Genomic DNA, 21,440 nt, shown 5'->3' with positions numbered 1-21,440 from the left:
TTTTGAGGACTCTCAGCTTTGGCTTTGTTTTTCGCCTGTGATCCTCTGTTTGGATTATGCTCTTCATCTGTGTTCTTCTTTCTCCAGTTGAGACAATATTCAATCCGGACAGCAAGTTAATCCTCCCAGATGGTTTTTGATTATGGCTCATCTTCGGACTTCTTCTGTCATTTTAGTGAATTTTCCTGTATCCTTAGAACCTTTTGAGCCCTTCTAGTGCTGTCTTCAGAGGCAACAGATTACTGAGTAGGAGAGGTCGTTTTATTTGTTTGGATTATGAAACCACTGTTGGATTCTTAAACTGTCCTTGCATCTACAAACTGGAACTCTGAGTTGCCTTATAAGTTGGGCTGTAAAATATGTCTTGTGGGCCTTTGCAGAGTTATTTACAAATCCAGAGTGAACTTTTATTTCAGTTTGGTGCCTCAGGTGTCGAGGTTTAACAACCATGTATAGGACATCAGAAAAATACCAATCCCATGAAATGTCCCTTGGCTCTAGCTAGATAATGGTACTGGTCTGCTGATATGTTGAATGCTAACCATAATACACTTGTTGCTAGAGTAAATCTTATGTACTTTTTCAATTTCTTTAAATGTTATTATTCATGTGAAATCTATGTGAAAGAACAAACTGCATGCAATTGAAATTGTGGTGAGAGCAGACAGTCACTGTACCACAATGTTCTGTTTAGTATAAAAGAGCAGTCACTATTGAGAGGCTGCAGAACAAAAAAGAAAGCCACCATTTGATAAGATGAGACTGTGTGGCTCAAACTTGATGATGTCTTTTTTTGTGCCTTACCTCATATCCCTAAGCTGTAACTCTTTCTTTGATGTCAATATCAATCACAGTCTCGGATGTTCACAGCACTGCCAATGAGTCAGGGGACTGGTGAGCTCCACGTCATTCCGAAAGCAACAATCAGCACTACAGGTAACTGGTAACTTGCATCTGACAACCACTCTCTTCGGAAACACAGCCAATGGCCCAGTTCCAAAGCATCCTGCTGCCTTTTTCCAAGGCAGCACCTTATACTCTACTATGTACATCATGTCCTTTTTTCTAGCCCTGTCAAGTCTTGAGGTACAACAGCAGCTCTCTTGGAGCAATTCCAGGGCCCCCTTATGGCAAATGGCTTTGCCTACTAAAACTAAGTACAATCATATTCCTACTATTGGAACACTGACTCTCACTGCCTTTATAAAGCCAGTCCCTATACCAACCTTTACATTACTGTCTTCAAATCATGCCAGGAGACTCTATCAAATGCTTTTTCGAAGTCCAGTAAGACTAAAGCCATATGGTCCCCATCCTTTGCAGAAGCATAGAAAAGGGAAAAAACCTAGTAAAAACGTTATTGTTGGTAAATTAAAAACCTTACAATATAAAACCATGCATCGTGTTCATAAAATAATAAGGTTTTTTTAAGTTGTTGGAGTAACATTTTTATTAAAACTCTACTTAGCTTCTTAACTGGTGTTGTAAGTGTCGCGGACCAGGTACGAATCAACAATTTGTTAATAGCTGACAAGGCATTGGTGTGTCCAATAATGAGGTTTCCCTCGGCTCTAACGGGACCAGGGGTGACGGCCCTGATAACTTCCAACTGGCTCAGTGCTTTAGTTACAAATTTTGTTAACCTGATATTCAGCTTTATGTTATCCGGGTTGAAGGCTGCTATTATGGATTGGCGGCAAGATCGAATTCCAAGTCTTATCCATTCTTCTCGCAATAATAAGCGTCTAGAGGTAAGCATTGTTGGGCATAAGCAGACTATGTGTTCCAACCCCTCGGTGTGGTAACCATAAAAGTAGAGAAAAAAACCGTGAGACGACAATGTACGAGTACAACCCCACATCCGTGATGTAGAACAAATGTCCATTGTCCCGCATCAAATAGGCATCTCCTCACAGTCACAATGTACATTGACATGCAGTCTGCATGTAAACTGTGCCAATTCGGAAACATACATGGAACACACTGTGAAACTGCATCTCCCCTTCACATTGCAGAGGGACAATCTACACCTAATGCACACAAACGTGTCATGTCTATGATCAAACAAGTATGAAAGCATGGACGAATGTAGGGGAAGTGACTCCCCCTTACGTACATGTTGCTCATGTTGTGGCACTCGAGTCACAGAGTGCATCCCTGCGTCATGGTGGTACATATTTGACTCCAAACGAAGCCCTGTTGTCACTTGTAGGTCGCAAATTACATCCTGGTGCTGGAAACCAGGCTTCGAGCCTCAAGGTCGCGTCCACATCCTGTGATTATGGGCAAATCACTTAATCTCTCCGTGTCTGAATGTGTAATGTGAAGACGGTGCTCATGTAAAGCGCTCCAATATCTTCGGGTCAAGTTGGCGCTATATAAAATATGCAAAAAAAACCTGGCATTTCGAATACGTGACACCCTAAACAGCCTCTCTGTACAGAGGTGACACACCCACCATCTATTATCATGAAATTGTTAGCACTACATGTCGCACATACACTTGTCTGAGTGATGTGCTTGTACAGATGAGCGACATACACTCACGGAATGTGTCTTGGAATGCATTTATTTGCACATGCTGTGCCTGGGGTCATTTTGTACTGTCCTTTGATTGCTAAGGACTCTCACAATGTGACGTGCTCATTTGAAGAACTTGTCAATGATGGTGTTCCTACGGGATATTCCTGCTGTGGCTGCAGTGGGATGTGGTCCACATGCCTCATCTTCCTCATCATCGTCCGGTGAATCTGACACTTGTATCCATGGGGCATTGGTGTGTATACATATGTTGTGCAACACACAGCATACAACGATCATCTTGCACACAATGTCTTGGCTGTGCAGGAGCCTTCCACCTGTGATGTCCAGGAACCTGAAACGTGACTTCAACACGCCAAATGTGCGTTCCATGATGCCCAAGGTGTGTTTGTGGGCCGCATTGTACTGCCTCTGGGCCTGTCTGTTCGGGGCTCGGAGGGGTGTGATCATCCAAGAGCAGAGTGCCTATCCTTGATCACCGGTGACAGTGCAGAGAGACATGAGTCAATAGTTTGTTCTGCATGATGTGTTGGCAGGCTCACTGGTACATTGGTGTGTCATATGTGTGACTTTGTGATTCCTGTTTGACATGTACTGCTTGTAGCAAATGTGCGGTGTCAAAGTGTATTACGTAGCCTCATAGCTGCTCCTCCATCCCCCCGGGCCTATTTACAATTGAGCGCAGTGCAGTTGCATCACTTGCACTCCTACGGCACACCATTGCAATGCTTGTCTGCGGATGTCCACAAGCCCGACAACGACACAGTGCTGTTGTGCGCTGAAGGTGGGCGGCCATGTGTGTGTAGGCCTATGGTAAGGATAGGGCTGACACAGATGTAGAGTTCATGGCTGGTTGAAATCACCATGTGGTTGAGGGTAGACCTTTGGCTTATGCCGCGGTAATAGCGACACACATAAAAGTTGGCAAGTATGATCCCTGACCTCGAGCGGGCTTGCGCTCCCTCATTTACCCCTTCGGCCGAGCCCGCACTCTGTGGGCATGCAACATTGTCCATTGCAGGACGGGTGGCGCCGACACTACAACTGAGACACATGCATTAGTTACTTCCTAGGCAAGGCCTAACTTTAACCATGCTATGGGCACGTGCGCCTGGCCCCTTTTATTGCCAGGGTCACATGTCCAGTGATGCCTGTGTTGGGTGGGTAAGGGGTGAGTGTAAGCCACCCCTCAGGGGCTGGTTGATGCTGGCTACAACTACAACAGTGATCAGACAATCAGAAGCTCAAAGTTCAAACAGCAAAGGTCCATGACTTGAGCTAAACAGAGTTAGTGGCCCCTGATGCATTGCGGCCAGCGCAGGCACACCACCACTGGACAGTGACTTGCGGTGCACTGAGATAGGGCCACGCGAGCTGAGCGGGTCCTCGATGATGACGAAGGTGAATGTTGCGGAGAGTTGCTGGGGACAGTGGAAGGTGTCCTTTCAGGGCATGATGCAAAGGGCAAAAGCCAGCAGAAACAGGAAAATGGAGGAGTGGAATGCTACAGCCTCATTTTTACCACCAAGTCAGTATCACCTACATGATGATGAAGACAACCCCCAGGCCACAGACTCAGATGCCACCGAATTTCAACCAGAGAGTGTCCATGAATGTTGGGGCATAGACGTAGTGGCACCAGAGCTGAAAGGGTATGCAGTCTGCAATGAGGCCTGCACAATGATATAAACTCTGCCATAAATAAATCAAGACTCGGTTCCAAATGTGTGACCTACTTGACCGCAGTGTAGGGCAGAGGCAGCGGTCAGGAGGGGCCCACAGCCACGTGTCGTTGGCTCGTGATGCACAGAGTTAGTGACACCAGAGCAGTTGTTGGTAGTGTTCGATCACCTCCGTAACGATGATACTTTATCCTCTGGACTGAAACATGTCCTCCTATACTCCTCTCCTTGTGTACAATGATATGAACTCAGCCATTGAGAAATCAAGACTCAGTTCCAAATGTGTGACCTACTGGACCGCAGTGTGGGACCAAGGCAGTAGTCAGCGAGGGACCACAGACATGTGTGGTTGGAATGCTATGCACAGAGCTGGTGGCACCACATCGAATGGAGTACAGTGATATCTAACGTCCCATTAACATATGAACTCAGTTCCAAATGTGTGACCTACTTGACCGTAGTGTAGGCCGGAGGCAGCAATGGAGAACATCAACGAGTAAGAAGTGATGGGGGCATGTGTTGCGGATGCCAGCAATGGTCTGAGAAGGCTGCCAAGGTTGCGGGCTCCGGTCTTAGAGCTTGCACCGGCGCGTGTTGGGCCCTCTTTGATACATGGCAGTGTCGGCAGGTGAGCAGTGAGTCCTGGGTGCGCAGGGGCAGGCAAAACGGGTTCAGGGACCAGCGGCCCTGGGTGCAGCAGGCGCACTGGATCACAGGCAACACCTCTTACATCAACGGCCTTGTGGTGGGGTGAGAGGCACTGCCCTAGCAGACATGTTGTACATTGAGGAAGAGAACCACGCCCAGAGCTACGTGCTTTTTATTCACACCCTTACCCTGGCCTGATGTACACCGGGCCAGCCCACTCCTCTCACGCTTACAGGAGAGGACGTAACAAGCTACATTTTAGCAATTTTCCGCACCGCCTGGGGTGACATGGTTGCAGGCAATGTACACTACACTCCAAACACCAGCAGTATATGTTGACATGGACATGTCTGTGGTCTGCATACTGAAGTCTGGCCAGCACACCCACGCCACACTTGGCATTGTGTACATTCTCATTCATGGGTCACTTGCCTCCTTCGCACATACCTGGTTCCCACCTCTCCCCACAATCTGCTATTTTGTGGCTGAGGTGCCATGCGATTGATGGCTCATGTACATGGGCAGCCCAGGTTACCACAGTAAGTTGTGCTGTCATGTCTGGTGGGTGGGCATGTTGTTTGGCATGTTGTATGTGAGTTTGTAATGTGTGCATTGGGGTGTAAGGTGTGTTCATTTGGTACTTACCAACGAGCAGTGCATTTCCGTAGGTGCCATCCTGGAAGTGCCGGTTGAAGACGTAGGAATCATGCACACTGCCTGGGTAGTTGTTGACAACATTGGTGAGGAGTCCCCTGTGGTCCACTATTGCCTGCACATTGATGGAATGCGTGTGCTTTCTGTTGCAGTAATTGTGTGCAGTGTTGGCCGGGGGCACAAGTTTAATATGTGTACAGTCAATTGCCCCCAACATGTGTGGGAAGCCAGCTATGGTGTAGAAGCCTTGCTTTGTCTCCAGCTGTTCCTGCACAGTGTGGGGGAAGTAAAGCTGCTGCGGTACACAGCTGATGGTGGCATCCAAGACTGTTGTGAGGAACTTTGATAGAGCTGGCTGTTAGACTCCTCCGACTCTGGCAGCTGTTGGTTGGAAGGTACCAGAGGCCAACAGAGCCAGCAGCTTTGTCTGCGGAGGGATGTTGTTTGTCCGCTGTGTTGGTACTGTCAGCCTGTGGGCAATGATGTTCAGGATGCGGAGGATGGTTGTCCTTTTGAGCCTGTTGTGGGCAATGACATCCTCTGGTGTTCGGTCTGTGAGGCTGGTGTGTTTTCTGAAGGTCTGCTGTCTTTGTCTGCCCTGCCTCTGTGGTGGTCTTGAGGGGTGCGTGGGGGACCAGGGGTGGCTTAGGGCGTGGGGTGGTGGCAATGGGTGGTGTGGACCTCTTGGGGTTCCAAGCTGCATGATCAGTAGCTCCTTGGCATCTGTTGTTCTTCTGGTGTGGCTCTGGGCTGGGCTCCGTTTTATGGTGCAGGTAGTCATCCGACTTTACACCAGGTAAGAGCAGGTGGTAAATCCCTGCTGCTAAAGTGCCTTATTGCCTGTTTTGTGATCTTATCGCCGATGTAGCTGGTCATTGAGTGTTGTGAAGTGGTGTTTTTGCGGCTTTTTGCATGGGTATGCCTACTCTGTATCTCATTAGCTTTATTTGACGGGGTCATCTGTGGTGATGTTTTTTGCGGCTGCTAAAGCAGGTAAACTGGTGGTATTGGCTGTTTGCACCAGCTTGTGAATGGGGCAATACATTTATTGCCACTTGGCAGCGATAAAAAGCTGATAACTCGGCTATAAGTCCTTGAGAATATGCACCTCAGAGTTTTTCTAGCTGGTCTTGATCCTCCTCATTGAGTGTCGTAAATGATACAAGATGCATATATATTGTGACATATCCCCCTCACCCAGGCCTGCGTCTTCTGTATACAGCTGCTGATAAAGCCTTTGGAAGGCTGCCCTTATACCCTCAGGGTCGGACACCTTACAAGAGGTGGGACCCATCATTTCCCTTCACTTACCTCACCATGTGTTGCCCTTTGCCTAGAGAAAACTGCAAGGAATGTGACCCACCTGTTCACTATATTCATAAGTATTTTGCTTCCATGCAGTATACGTCTCCGCTGCTTTCTTCACTGAGATATCTGCAATAGTTGAATATCAATTGTGATGTCCTGCTGTGCAATGCTCATATTCCACTTTTGTTACCGCTGCTATTAAGCTAGACTCAGCGGATGTTAAAACCTCAGAAAGATCTAGCAGCCTTTGGTTTTCTTGTTTCTGTCTGCCCAAGCTGAACTGAATTGTCTCCCCCAAATACCCACTTTAAAGGTGTCCCAGATAACCCCGTCAGGGGCTCTCCCTATATTTTCCTTCATGAAGACCGGGATACAGCTTTTCATATGCTTAATATAATCATCATCCAAGAGAGGAGCACTTTCAAAGGTTCAGTTTGAAACCAGCCGAGGCGGTCCCTTTACTAATACTTCCAGGACCCGTGGGCTGTGGTCTGACATTACCATTGGGAATTTCAGAATTTTACAGTCCTGGAGGAGGATATGAGAGATTAAAAAAGTAATCTAGTCAGGCAAATGATCTAAGTGGTGGCAAAAAGTAAGTAAAGCCTGAATCAGCAGCCATTTTCCTTTCTCAAACAACCACTAACCTTTGATCCTCTCCCAAATTAAGTAAGGACCTGAAGACTTTATGGTTGAGGATGATATAAAGATTACGACATTCAAAAAAAGGCCTTTTGTTAAATTTATATTAAAGCTTCCACATATGGCTGGTAGTAACCACAGTGCCAACTTGTTATTCAACCAAGCAATAAGTGCAGGATCATCAGCAACCGACCCATCTGTGGACCAGAGTGTAAAGGTCTCCTTAAGATAATGGCACTCCTTGATCACCCATCTACCCTTAGTGTCAGCCCTAGTTCGCCGAAAACTGCAGAGATTTCTCCATGCCATAATTGTGACCCCCATGTCCTTGTCGCTTGTGAAGTAAAGACCTCTATCTGAAATTCCGGAGAATCAAATGCATTCTGTCTAGTTCTCTCAATATGCATCTCTTGTAGGCATATTGAGTCTGATTTGAACATCTGTAGATCTAACACAACCCCTTGTCTTTTTAGCCAGTCATTTAGTCCACAGATGTTAATTGTAGCTATTCAAAATTTACTCAAAAAATAATAATATTGCCAGACCACCAAAGATCGCACATGCCATTAAAATGCATTGAAAAAGGAGTACAGTTGCTATTGCAGGGCCATGACACTCATAAATATCATTACATAAAGGCCCTTCTGAAGCGCTACTAAAATAACTGCATTCACTGCATTCACTGGCCTTACTCCCCCAACCCTGGATACCCCAGTACCTTACCTACCCCCTCCCAGCCCCTCCACCACCCTCCTCCCTCCACCACCACCAAGGAGCATTCATGTCACTACTGCCCTGAGAGATGCCACCCAATAGCACTCCCACCACCATACCCACACCTGCCAACTCCAAACAATAGAAAAATAGAGATATCATCTCAGAAAAGACAGGAAAAGAGAAAGAGAGGAAAACATGCGAAATCAGGATGTCCAACAGAGCCAATCTTATTTTAAGTCGGAGGAAGGCTAAGACAGACCAGAATTTGAGGCAACACAGAGTCTAAGGTCTTCTAGGTCAGTCAAGCCTAAATCAGGACCCAGACGAATCCACAACAGAAAGCTCTGTCAAATATTCCTGCGCCTTTATTTCAAATGTAAATGTCCTAACCATTCCATTGAAGTAAACCTTCAGGCAAACAGGATTCAACAAGAAGACTTCATAGCCCAGCTCCTGGAAGGCTAAAACAGTTCCCTGAGACACTACCTCCTTTCCACTGTACTTCAGAAATCTGGCTGAACAAAGAAAGTGTGCCGATCATAGGAATGCTTGGCCTCAGGTCGTGCCTTTTCAGAGATTGCTTGTTTAAGAAGAGCATTTCCTAAATACATCAGGCTAGCTGTAGGTCTCTCTGCTTGGTCTTCCTGATGCTTTTTCTTTAGCATCAATGGAAACCGATGTACTTGTTGAACCTCAGATTCCCAATCCCACTGAGGAAGATTGGGAAACACGTCTTTCAGAAGACCAAGCATAAAGGCCCTGATTTCAGTCTCCTCAACACCTTCTGCCAAACCAAGAAACAGCAAATTATTTCTGCATTGCTGATTTTCAAAGTCTTCAAGCTTCCAAATTACATCCACTAATTGCGATTCATGCGTCTCCTTTTGGCCTTTTAGCACTCCAAAATCTGCCTCCAAAATGGCAGCTCACTCCTCCTCTGTGGAAATCCTATCCCTAATTTCGGAGCAGGTCTTATTGACCTTACAGATTGTGATGTGTGCTTTTTTGGTGCCCTTTATATTCAGCCCTTGATCCTGAGGAAAATTGAATTTTGCCTTGTCATGTGTGCCTACGTGTTCCCCATCCTATGTTATATGTGCATGATCGATATGCATATATCCCCTTATGATCGATTAAAGATGCAATTATAGTTGTGTCCAACATTAGTATGTCAGTTATCCGGTCCCCGTGAAAGCAACGTGAATTAGGCTTCTAGGCCTATGTTGCCAACGTTTTACATTATGCCCGTTAGACTTATCGAATTGTCCCCGTTACTAGGCCTCAAAGGGCCTGAACACCAGATTCAAGCTCCAGTCTCCTGAACCCACTCCGAGGAGCGATGCAGCCCCTCCCGCATCCCTGACCCTTCGCTTACTTCCTGCCGAGCAGCGCGGTGCCCGGCCTGGCCTGCCTGCCTGTCTGCCAAGAATATGTTATGCCTACAGTTATCAGTTCAGCTCTCCGTCTTCACATTCCTAAGCTAACGAACCGCATAAACATCTTCAGCTATAGTCTAGTCTTCCTGTCTCCATGCAAGTGAATTACTGTATTAATATCCATATAAGATTCATAGCACACGCAATACATGAAGAATATATGCATGCACCAGCCTTAGTGTCAAGTAGCCTTTGCTCTGATGACTTTTAGATTCTATCAACATGTACTCCAAACACAAGATACCAGATATGATATAGGTACATGTCGTCCTGACATCTTAGACTTTAGTCTCCTCTTCTAGTGCAGAAGTCAGAGCCCCCAGCTCTCCCTAGTTACACGTCATGGCCCGTTTGCGCGCACCAGTAGGTTAAAGGTTCCAGCTGCCCAGGTAGCCCCCTCCATGTATCCACCCATTTATGACACTTCTGTGACGTTTTCATCACATGTCTACGTACACGCCTTCTTTGTACGCCCATTTGTTCTTATCTTACGTTTGTCACTTGTTACGCCTACTGTATTCAATGCAATTGTAATGTTTACCTATATATACTATGTACTGTTAATGAGACGTTGCAGCTGCCATTCCATGCCATTCTATTTCAGGCTGTTCCGATCCTGTCCCTTCCCTTATGCCTGATTAAAGCCTGTTCGACTCAGATACCCCGGATCCTGCCTCTTATTTATTGAGCTATCTGTTTTATTTTATGCATAGAAAAATAGTACCGGTAATTAATTATTTATTTACCACATAATGGCGCCCGAATAGGGACGAGCCCTTCCCCACGTGCCGGCGATGTAACGCAGGCCCCCTGACCCTTCTACAGCCGTGACGGAACCTCTACTGCGCACCGGCAGATATTTCTGCTCAAGTCTCCCTCAGGCCCACGGAGGAGACGGAGACTGCGGTCCGGCATCCAGACGAGGCGGTGAGGAATGCGGTTCGTCCCGACCAGAGCCCAAGACGAGAGAGCAAGGTCCGAGGTATCCGGAGGCCCACCTGTTTCCGAAGCCCGAAGTTCGAAGCGCATGCGTAGTAACCAGACGTCGTAGCAGTCCAGTCCAGTCCGAGGCCTTCAAGTTTTGCTTCCCGGTGAGTACCGTTGCTGGGGGAGTATCTAGACGGGGTCATTAGTTTGTCTCCGGTCCGATGGGTTTGGGTACACAGATCCAGTCCGACGTGTCCATCTAGGTGGATACGGTATGACATGTCTCTTTATGAGACCGGTATGTTCTGTACTGTTTTAGCAGTGCATCCAGTAATTCTAGTAAGTCCGTTTCTCGAGAAATTCAAGTGTTATGTTTTTCAGTGTATTAGGTAGTATTCTGTTCGAACTGTTATTAATGTATTTCTATGTCGTGGTATGAGTGATTTGTTTGCCATTTCATTACTGTGATTATTGTGTATTGTGTTTAATTCAAGTACGACTCAAATATGCCTCTGTTTTCAAAGTTACGTCAGATAAAAACCAGAAAAGGGTTACTCGAAGAAGCAGTTCCTGTCCCTCCTAGGGACAGTCCTGGACACTTTATGTATCACAAGCATGGCTTAGATGCCATATTATATCTAGACTTATGGGTGGATTATACAAAGAATCTTGAAGAGAAATATAGATGGCCTGTATCAGGTACATGGGATGCCGAGTGCATCATGAGAGTAGAAGAAGCAATATGGAAAAAGAAAGCCAGACAGTCCCAGAAAGATGCCATAGAATTATGGCGCAAAGAATCTCATAAAAGAACCGAAAAAGAATTCAGAAAAGTAGAATTAAGTAGAGAATCCTCAGAAAAAGCCCAAGAAAGGGAACTTCTAGAAGAAGGTGAACGAGTTAGAGCAGAACAATCAGACAGACAGAGAAATGCCCTAATTAAAGGTATGTATCCTCTTCTCGCCGAGGGTTTGCCGAAGGCGACCCCGGAAGCACCCCATAATTTACCGCCACCATTAGTCCCGACTAAACTGCGTCATAAACCGACTGCAGCTGAAATTTTTCTTTCTTCCTATTTAGACGACACTGTCCCAGAATATGCTAATACAGATCCTACTCCGCCAGTCCAAGTTCAAGTCCAGCCTCCTGTTAATGTAATTCCTGTGCCTCCAGTCGTTGGTCCTGTCCATGCGCCAGTCCCCCAGGATCAACCCACATTACGTACTCCTACTGTACCAGTCACGTTACCAGCACCCGCACATTCAGTATTAGTTGACGATTCCAGTTCAGGAGGAGCAGGGGGAGGTACTCCTATCACCCCGCCTCAAACAAGGCGACGGGCGCTCAGAGATGTAGCGTTACAGCGTACGCCAAAACTGGCTACATATGACGCCCTCCGAAAGTATCTTACAGAGTGCGGACCTGATTGTAGATATGATCCAGTGCCAGGAGAAGATAGCATGCTAATATATTCCATACGTTTACGTCGAGTTGCAAGCTTCTTGGTTACCATATCGAATATGGAACCACATCTAGACAGAATATACCATTTTATTCAAACAGGGGAGAATCCCGGAAGTATTCACGAAGCTATGGCACACAGGAAAGCCGAGATTCAAAATATGATTTTACAATTCTTGATTAACTGTTTTATAAGAGAACAAGATTATCCTGATAAAGACAAAGACGAGATGAAAGCCCTGACTAGGTGGAGTGACAACATAGCCGAGGGAAAACACAAGACACAAGGTAGTATAGAAAGTATGTACAGGAAAATTCGTAAGGAAATTATAAGTATACACCAGAAGGAGGAAGCAAAAAGAGCAACCGAGAAAGAGAATGACTCTTCAAGTGAAGAGGTAGACAGCGAGAATCCCGCCAGAATAGCGTATGTAGGTAGAACTAGATTTTCCGACAGACATTCACGTCTAGATTACAAGAAAGTTTTTCCTCCTCCCGTACCAGAACAGTGTTCTCTTGAACAAATATTCCAGGCTACAGATAAAATTCTGAAACTACGAATAGGTTATAGTGAACTTAGTACCATGCATGAACAAAAACTAGCCCGATCAGCAGTCCGATGGACTAGTGATTCTACCACGTTTCCAGACGAAGTAGTGGCCCAAACGTTTCTGCAGCTGCCCCCAGCCGAGCAGCGTCTGGTGGGTATGTATATGATCCAGCACCTCATTACACTGTATGAGGATCAGCATTCTGATCCAGGTCCTTTACATGATGTACTGAACGAGTTACTCCTAAACCGATGGAAAGGTCTAGGTACCGATTTAATTAGCGTCATTTTAGAAGAAGCGCCACAAATACAGAACGTTCCTGAATCCACATTTTGTTCCTGTTCCACCCCCAGTAAGAAAATCATTCTACATAGACAGACAGAATCCGTTGCGAGAAGTACATCCAGTTAAGGGAGAGGGAGGTAATCTCGAACGAGTATTTGTTTACACCCCTATCACGAAAATAGAACTTCTAGAAATGAAAAAGTTAATACCCTGTCACGATAAAGATCCAGCAGGGTTCCATCGAGAGTTAAAGGACATGCTCCGTATGGGAGAATACACGTATCCTGATATCATTAAAATGTTAAAGGTCCTGTTGCCTGCGGGCATATATGAAAAACTCAAAGAAAAAGAATGGGAGGTGGGAGAGAAAAAGATAGATTGGACCGCGTTAGAGACCGAAGATAATGCACGAGTCCCAGGAACTGGTCTTGGGGATAAAGCCAAAGAATTACCCGAACTGTTAATACAGGTCTTGCCAAGATTACTAGCCACGAAAAAGGAAGATTGGGATGCCATCTCAGCCTGTAAACAGAAACAAGATGAAGACACTAGTGATTTTTATTCTAGATTTGAGAAATGTTTCATTATAAATAGCGGCCTGAAAACAAGTAGTGAATCGTATCCACATCTTTTTGTTACCAAACTAGTTGAGAATTCTTTACCGCAAGTTAAAAATAGAGTATTGAAAGTCGAAAGTACCTGGCAAGCTAATACTCCATCACAAATGCTCCAGATGCTACAGTATCACCAGAACAGAATCAGGGAAGAGCAAGAACACGAAAGGAGACGTATGAAAGACACGAAAATGAAAGTACTGGTTGCACAGTCTGTTCCACAAGACAGTCAGAAGAGGGGTCCGAGTCAAACTAGTCATTCTACAGCTCCCGTTAAAGGGACCTGCAATTACTGTAAACAGCCAGGTCATTACATAAACGAATGTGCAGTTCTGAAACACAACATAGCTACAGGTAAGACGAAAGAGAGACCACGTCCTCCTAGACAAGAACATGTTCCGCAGAATTCCCAGCCACCGCAGAACGCACAACAGACAGTTACAGTACCGCAGCCTATAGCTGCCACACAACACGTTACACAACAGATGTACCAGTATGCACAGTCAGATTATCCAGAATATCAGCAGTATTCATGAAACAGCCTAGAGAGGGAGGTTGGCTTGCCTCTCATCGAGGTTCCTGTAGATCAAGAGGGTCCCTATGTACACAGTCAAGTATTAGGGAAAGACAGAAAGTTTCTGATTGATACAGGGGCAAGTAGGACTACCATCAGTCATGACGAGGTTCCAGGGGCTCCACTCTCAGGCTCTAGAAATGTTTCCCTTGGATTTTCAGGAAAGCCTATTGTTAATGAAATATCGAAACCAGTATCCCTAGAAGTTGGTCCATTGTCCCGAACTACAGACTTGTTACTTACGAAATCCTGTCCTGAAAATTTACTAGGTATTAAGACCCTGAAAGAATTAGGAGCAGTTATATGCTGTTCCCCAGAAGGTGTGAGATTGTTTTTACGTGATTTTAAAGGTCATTATGTATTGCGTGATTTTGATCCAAGATTACTGAATGTACCACAGCATTTATGGGCGCAAGGTCCAACTGATGTAGGTTGTATGCACATTACACCCTATCGTGTCACTCTGAAGCAAGGTGTTGTATTACCACGAATCCGACAGTACAAATTGCCACCTGAGGCTGTAGCAGCCTTATCCAAAATTATTGACGAGCTCATTGCTCAAGGAGTGGTTGTAGAAACTGACTCCAATGTATGTAATTCTCCTATCATTCCGATTCTTAAACGTACTGATCCCAATGCACCTCCAGTTTATCGATTAGTGATCGACCTTCGAGAACTTAATAAATGTATCATACCCCAGTACCCAGTGGTTCCAGATATTTCTTCCCTATTAACTGCCATTGATTCCGAAGCTACGTTCTTTACTGTTATTGATCTAAAGAACGCATTCTTTAGTGTCCCCATTCATCCAGACAGCCAATTCCTTTTCGGTTTCTGTTTAAATGGAAGAAGCTATAAATTCACACGAGCTCCTCAAGGTTTCACAGAAAGTCCTAGCATTTACAGTCAAGCACTTAAAAGACAACTAGACAGTATTCACATGCCAACTGACACTGCCCTGCTCCAGTATGTCGATGATCTATTGATCACAGCCCGTTCTGAACGTGACTGCGAACGTGCGTCGCTTACAGTCTTGTATTTCCTGGCCGAGATGGGGCACAAGGTGTCCCTTTCGAAACTGCAATTTTGTGTCCAGCAAGTGGTGTACCTTGGACACTTACTGTCCAAGTGGGGTAGGCAGTTGACACCAGACCGTATCCAGTTAATAGCACATCTTCCACAGCCCAAGACTCAGAAGGAGGTACAAGCTTTTATCGGCCTCACTTCTTACTGCAGACAATGGATTCCTCAGTACGCATATCTAGCCAAGCCACTGATACAGTTAACTACACAGGAGGCAGCCACATCGACTGTCCTCCCTTGGTCCCAAGAACATACACTTGTTTTCAATGAGTTAAAGAAAGCTTTATGCCAAGCACCTGTTCTAGCGACACCAAACTACAGTAAGCCTTTTACACTTTTTGTCACCGAACGTGATGGTACAGCATTATCTGTTCTTACACAAGATCAAGCAGGACAACACAAGCCTTGTGCTTATTTTTCTAGCACATTAGATCCGGTGGCCCAGGCTCTGCCTGCGTGCCTCAAGTCAGTTGCAGCCACAGCCCTAGCTATCAGACAAAGTGATTCCATAGTGTTAGGACACTCCCTGACAGTACAAGTTCCACATTCCGTGGAAGTTCTTTTGAACCGAACACAGACTCAGCACTTGACAATTGCATGTTTAACAGGTTATGAACTGACACTGTTTCAGCCACACATAGAAATCAGACGCTGCAACATTTTAAATCCCGCTACACTGTTACCCTCAGTTACTTCAAATCCTGCCACACATGACTGTGTGGAAGTTGTTAACACCATGACAAAGCCACGACAAGACTTGACAGACATTGCATTACCTGATCCCGACCTGACACTTTATGTGGATGGTTCATGTATGAGGACAAGTACAGGAGAGTTAGTAGCCGCGTATGCAGTGACTACTGAAACTGAAGTTATAGAAACACATCGTATTGATACCCTGTCTGCTCAAGCAGCAGAGCTCGTCGCTCTGACCCAAGCCTGCATATGAGCCAAGAACCTGAAAGTAAACATATACACAGATTCACGTTATGCATTCGGAGTCGTACACGACTTTGGAATCCTCTGGCAAGAGAGAGGTTTCATGACTTCTCATGGAACCAAGATTCAGCATGGCCCCCTCATTCAAGCTCTGTTAGATGCAATACATTTACCGACAGTTATCGCTATCATGAAGTGCAAAGCACATACGAAAGTCACTGACATCATTTCCCAGGGTAACGATCTAGCAGATCGAACAGCCAAGCTTACAGCTCAGACTCCAGACATTCCAGTTAACACGACACAGACAGACGTTCCAGACCAGACTACTTGTATGACAGTTAAGGACCCTACACAAGACGTACTAGATATACAGTCACATGCTACCCCAGACGAAATCAAGAAATGGTCTGAACAAGGAGGGGTCCAGACAGATCAAGGATGGGTGACGAAGGGAAAAGCCACATGGTTTCTCCCCGACTCTATGGTTCAAGTTATTGTTAATACCGCACATAGTCCAGCACATTTAGGAGAAAAAGCCATGTTAGACAGTATTCAGAACCTCTGGTTTAACAAGCATTTACGAGCAGCAGCCAAACAGAAAGTGCGTACCTGCATGATCTGTTGTCAGTTCAATCCAGGTAAAGGTGTTCCGGTGGAACAAGGTGGATTCCATCCTCCTGACCACCCTTTTGAAGTCATCCAGATGGATTATATTCAGATGGATCGATGTCGAGGTTTCAAGTATGTCCTCGTAGTTGTATGCGCTTTGTCCAGATGGACGGAAGCATATCCAGTCCCAGATTACACTGCCGCGACCACTGCCAGGCAGTTGGTTCGTTAATTTTTCCCTCGCTATGGATTACCGAGGGTCGTGTATTCAGATAACGGCCAGCCATTCTCATCCGAACTCATGAAACAAGTATCCCTTCTGTTAGGGTACCAGTGGAAGTTCCACTGTGTACGACATCCTGAAGCAGCTGGTCTCGTAGAGAGACATAATCAGACCCTGAAAATCCGCATTGCCAAGGTATGCGCAGAGAAAGGCGTAGATTGGATGGTAGCACTGCCAGTCGCCCTTTTTTACATGAGAATGGTCGCTCACTCCCGTTCAGGTCTCTCACCTTTCGAGGTAGTTTTCGGTCGTCCCCCAAACATGTGGGGTACACCTAGACCACGTACAATTACTGATGTTGACAGTAATATGCTGACAGATTACCTGGCTTCCTTGATGTCTGCACTACTCTCTTGTCGTTCACAGGTTGCCGCTGCTTTTCCAGACAACACTCAAGTGAAACCGCACGAGGTCATACCAGGCGACCTCGTTCTGATTAGAAATTTTGATCGTTCAAGTCCGCTGGAGCCCCGCTGGAAAGAACCAAAGCTCGTTCTGATGACAACAAGGACTGCGATTAAGGTGGAGGGCCGCAAAGGCTGGTTGCATTCCAGTCACGTTAAACGATTCCATGGACACCGTCCAAAGACTTTTTTCAAGGACTACCCCGTTCTCAAGGACTGCCCAGATACTGACTCTAAACTTCCCCTGTTAGAGAAAACTCCACAGCAGGAGTATAAAGAAAAATTAAGGTCTAGTAAGTCAGCCAGTTTAATTGTCTAAGTCCCTCTCGGGTGAAACGGTTAGACAGGTTCCTGACATGTATGAGATAGACCCACATAGTGAGAGAGTTAGTCGAAACTCTAAGAGAATACGTTATCAGAAAAATCTTCGAAGTCGATGCATTGTTACTCTATTAATTATGTTATTTCTGAGTCTTACGGTTACATGCATAAGTTACGTTTTACATGTATTTTTTCCTCCTATCGTTTCACATGTACATTTTTCCTCTAATGTTACAGTAGAGCACACTTTTAGTGAATTACCTCCTCACGAGTTATCCTACAGACTTGCCATGCGCAACAATACTTTTATCCGAATGTTACACTATTCACACCAGACTAGCAATGCCACAAATTGTTGGGTGTGTGGTCGACTCCCCCCTTTCCAGACACCGAAGGGAGTTCTGCCACTCTTTCCCTATCCGTTTTCACACAATGGTTCATGTGGAGCATGGTCCACGTTAACGTCATCCTCAAACGATATGTCCCTTCTGAATAGAACATGTTTCCCAGACAAGGAAGGTCTTTCCCATAGAACAGGGTTAGATCTAGAGAATGAAGTATATGATCTAGGTAATTATTCCTCAAATGTCATGGTTTTGAATGTTCAGTCCGAGACTACTCCAGATTTGCCTGCTATTACAGTCCTACCAGTGAAAGGCGAATTATGTGTCAGAAAGAATGGTTCAGTACATCTAGGACACAGTGATTGTACTACTGTGGTCGAGTATAGTGACAGTGGGAAATCTATTTTCAAAGCCTCACGTCATTCTTATTTTGTGTGTGGTCAGACCGCATATGTTCGTCTGCCCCTCGATTGGGATGGAACATGTTACATTGCCTTCCTACTGCCACCAGTTTTTCTAGCCCCATCCGATTATCACAGAAACACACATCTAGTACACGTTAGACATAGAAGGGAGATCGGGTCCCCAATTGTCGATCAAACTGAAACTGCCTTAGAACAGTATCAAGACTTCAATAAAGGTTTCTTTTTCTTCATAGGTCCTGTCCAGAATAGTAAGCTAATACGTAGGCTAACCAGAACCATTGAAGCAGTAGTGAATGAGACTACTTCCGCTCTAGGTAACTTAACCGAAGAACAATCTGCTATGAGATTTGTCGTGCTTCAAAATCGTCTCGTCCTTGACATCATACTGGCCGATAGGGGCGGAGCCTGTAGAGTCATCGGATCTAGTTGCTGCATTTTCATTCCTAATAACGCATAAACATCTTCAGCTATAGTCTAGTCTTCCTGTCTCCATGCAAGTGAATTACTGTATTAATATCCATAGAAGATTCATAGCACACGCAATACATGAAGAATATATGCATGCACCAGCCTTAGTGTCAAGTAGCCTTTGCTCTGATGACTTTTAGATTCTATCAACATGTACTCCAAACACAAGATACCAGATATGATATAGGTACATGTCGTCCTGACATCTTAGACTTTAGTCTCCTCTTCTAGTGCAGAAGTCAGAGCCCCCAGCTCTCCCTAGTTACACGTCATGGCCCGTTTGCGCGCACCAGTAGGTTAAAGGTTCCAGCTGCCCAGGTAGCCCCCTCCATGTATCCACCCATTTATGACACTTCTGTGACGTTTTCATCACATGTCTACGTACACGCCTTCTTTGTACGCCCATTTGTTCTTATCTTACGTTTGTCACTTGTTACGCCTACTGTATTCAATGCAATTGTAATGTTTACCTATATATACTATGTACTGTTAATGAGACGTTGCAGCTGCCATTCCATGCCATTCTATTTCAGGCTGTTCCGATCCTGTCCCTTCCCTTATGCCTGATTAAAGCCTGTTCGACTCAGATACCCCGGATCCTGCCTCTTATTTATTGAGCTATCTGTTTTATTTTATGCATAGAAAAATAGTACCGGTAATTAATTATTTATTTACCACATGTTAAGTACCAACCCTTTAATCTTACTAATATGATTTCATGGTTGGTACTAAAAAATTCTTGCATACACAGATGACGTGACAGTCGTTACAAGAAATCCAGGGGTTGCATTTGGAGAGATTAAAAGGGAGTGCAATCTGTTCAGTTCTTTAAATGAAGATAAGGCCCAGGTGATTATTAACAGCAATTTACATCTGAGTGTTAAGCATGTGATGATAGTGTGCTCTGTCTGGTCATTAATGTTACGGCAGATATTGATATATTCACTGAGAGTAATTTAGACCTCTTAATCAGGAAAGCAAAAGATTTTGGAAGGATGAACAATTTACAGCTGTTAATAGGCAGAAGAAAATTGACAAAATTATATTTCTACCCAGAGAAGTATATTTTTTTGCGCCATTCTTCTGGAAGAGGGGAATCACTGGTTCGGAGTATTAATGGTGTGGTTTCCAGATTTTTGTGGGCATACTCTTCAATGAGAAGGGCACTTAGATTCTTGATCCTCCTAAGGGATAGAGGAGGATGGGATGTTCCAATTTTAAATTGTACTATTGGGCAGCAGCACACCAACAGATGGTTATTCTTTTCCAGGATAATGTCGGACTGTTTGTGAAAGCTGCAGGGTCTCCCTCCGATTTGTTATTGGGTCAGAGGCCTGGGGGTCTTTTTGCCAGCAGTTAGAGTTTGGTTATTTAAAAAAAGTGCAATTCAAAACCCTCCTGGGTGCCCACACACAAAATCTGGTTGGCACTATGAAGAAAATTAGGGATCAGCCACCTTAATCTCTATACCATGATACAAGGAAATCTGTTATAAGGATGCTCAGACACTGGATAAGTTGAAGTTCAGGTTTAATGAAGGAAACATCACCAACAGCTCTCTAAGATACAGCAAACTCCTTCAGGCTCCAAGGCTACAATGCCACAGGAATGCCCAGGGGTAGAACCTTATGACATGTGAAAGAATGTACCTATGTCATAACATAATGTAAAAAGAAACAAGCATTTGCATATTACAACACATCCCCTTTACTAAAGAAAAGGAGAAACAATAAGTAATAAAATTAAAATAAAACTAAGCATTGAAACAAGAGAAATACACTTGAAAAGGAAGTAAAAATTAAAGCATATTAAACATAGTCTCTGAGACGAGCTGGAGCTTGATGAGTTCTCTGAGGAAACCTTCTAAAAGGAACAGCTCCATCATCATTAGAAGGAGCGGAAGAGCAGGAAGAATCCATAAGGGAAGAAGGAGAAGAATTTCCAGGGGAGAACTTAACAAGCCTAGACATGCTCCATTTACAGCCATTTTGCAGGGTAACAACATTTTTGTGAATCTTTGTAATCTTGAAAGGACCTATGAACTCAGAAGATCCTTTCTTAGAAAATCTAGGTTTTTTAACCAGGACCCATTCTCCCACACTCCACAACATTGGTTTGGTAGAATTTTTCAGATCATAACGTTCTTTGTATCTTTGTTGGTGAGAGAGAATTCTATCTCCCACACTTCCCCTATCCAAAAGAAGAGAAGATTTAAGGGGAAGCCAAGGGGGGTTTAATTTAGAAGTGGCATGTCTACCTCGTAATAGGAAAAATGGGGAAGATTTAGAAATGTAGTTGACAGTGGTGCGATGCGCCCACCAAGTATCACGTAAAACATCCTTAAGAGAACATTTCATTTCAATAGCTCTCTGCACACATGCTTTAACAACACGATTCATTCGTTCAGCAAGGCCATTGGCTTGAGGCGCATAGAGTGCGGTTTTAAGATGGCAAATACCATGGTCACTTAAGAAAAACTCCATGTCAGAGGAAATAAACTGGACACCATTATCTGTAATGA

This window comes from Lissotriton helveticus, chromosome 8 (assembly GCF_964261635.1).
Source record: "Lissotriton helveticus chromosome 8, aLisHel1.1, whole genome shotgun sequence".
Classification (NCBI taxonomy): Eukaryota; Metazoa; Chordata; class Amphibia; order Caudata; family Salamandridae; genus Lissotriton; species Lissotriton helveticus.
This window is presented reverse-complemented; position numbering follows the sequence as displayed.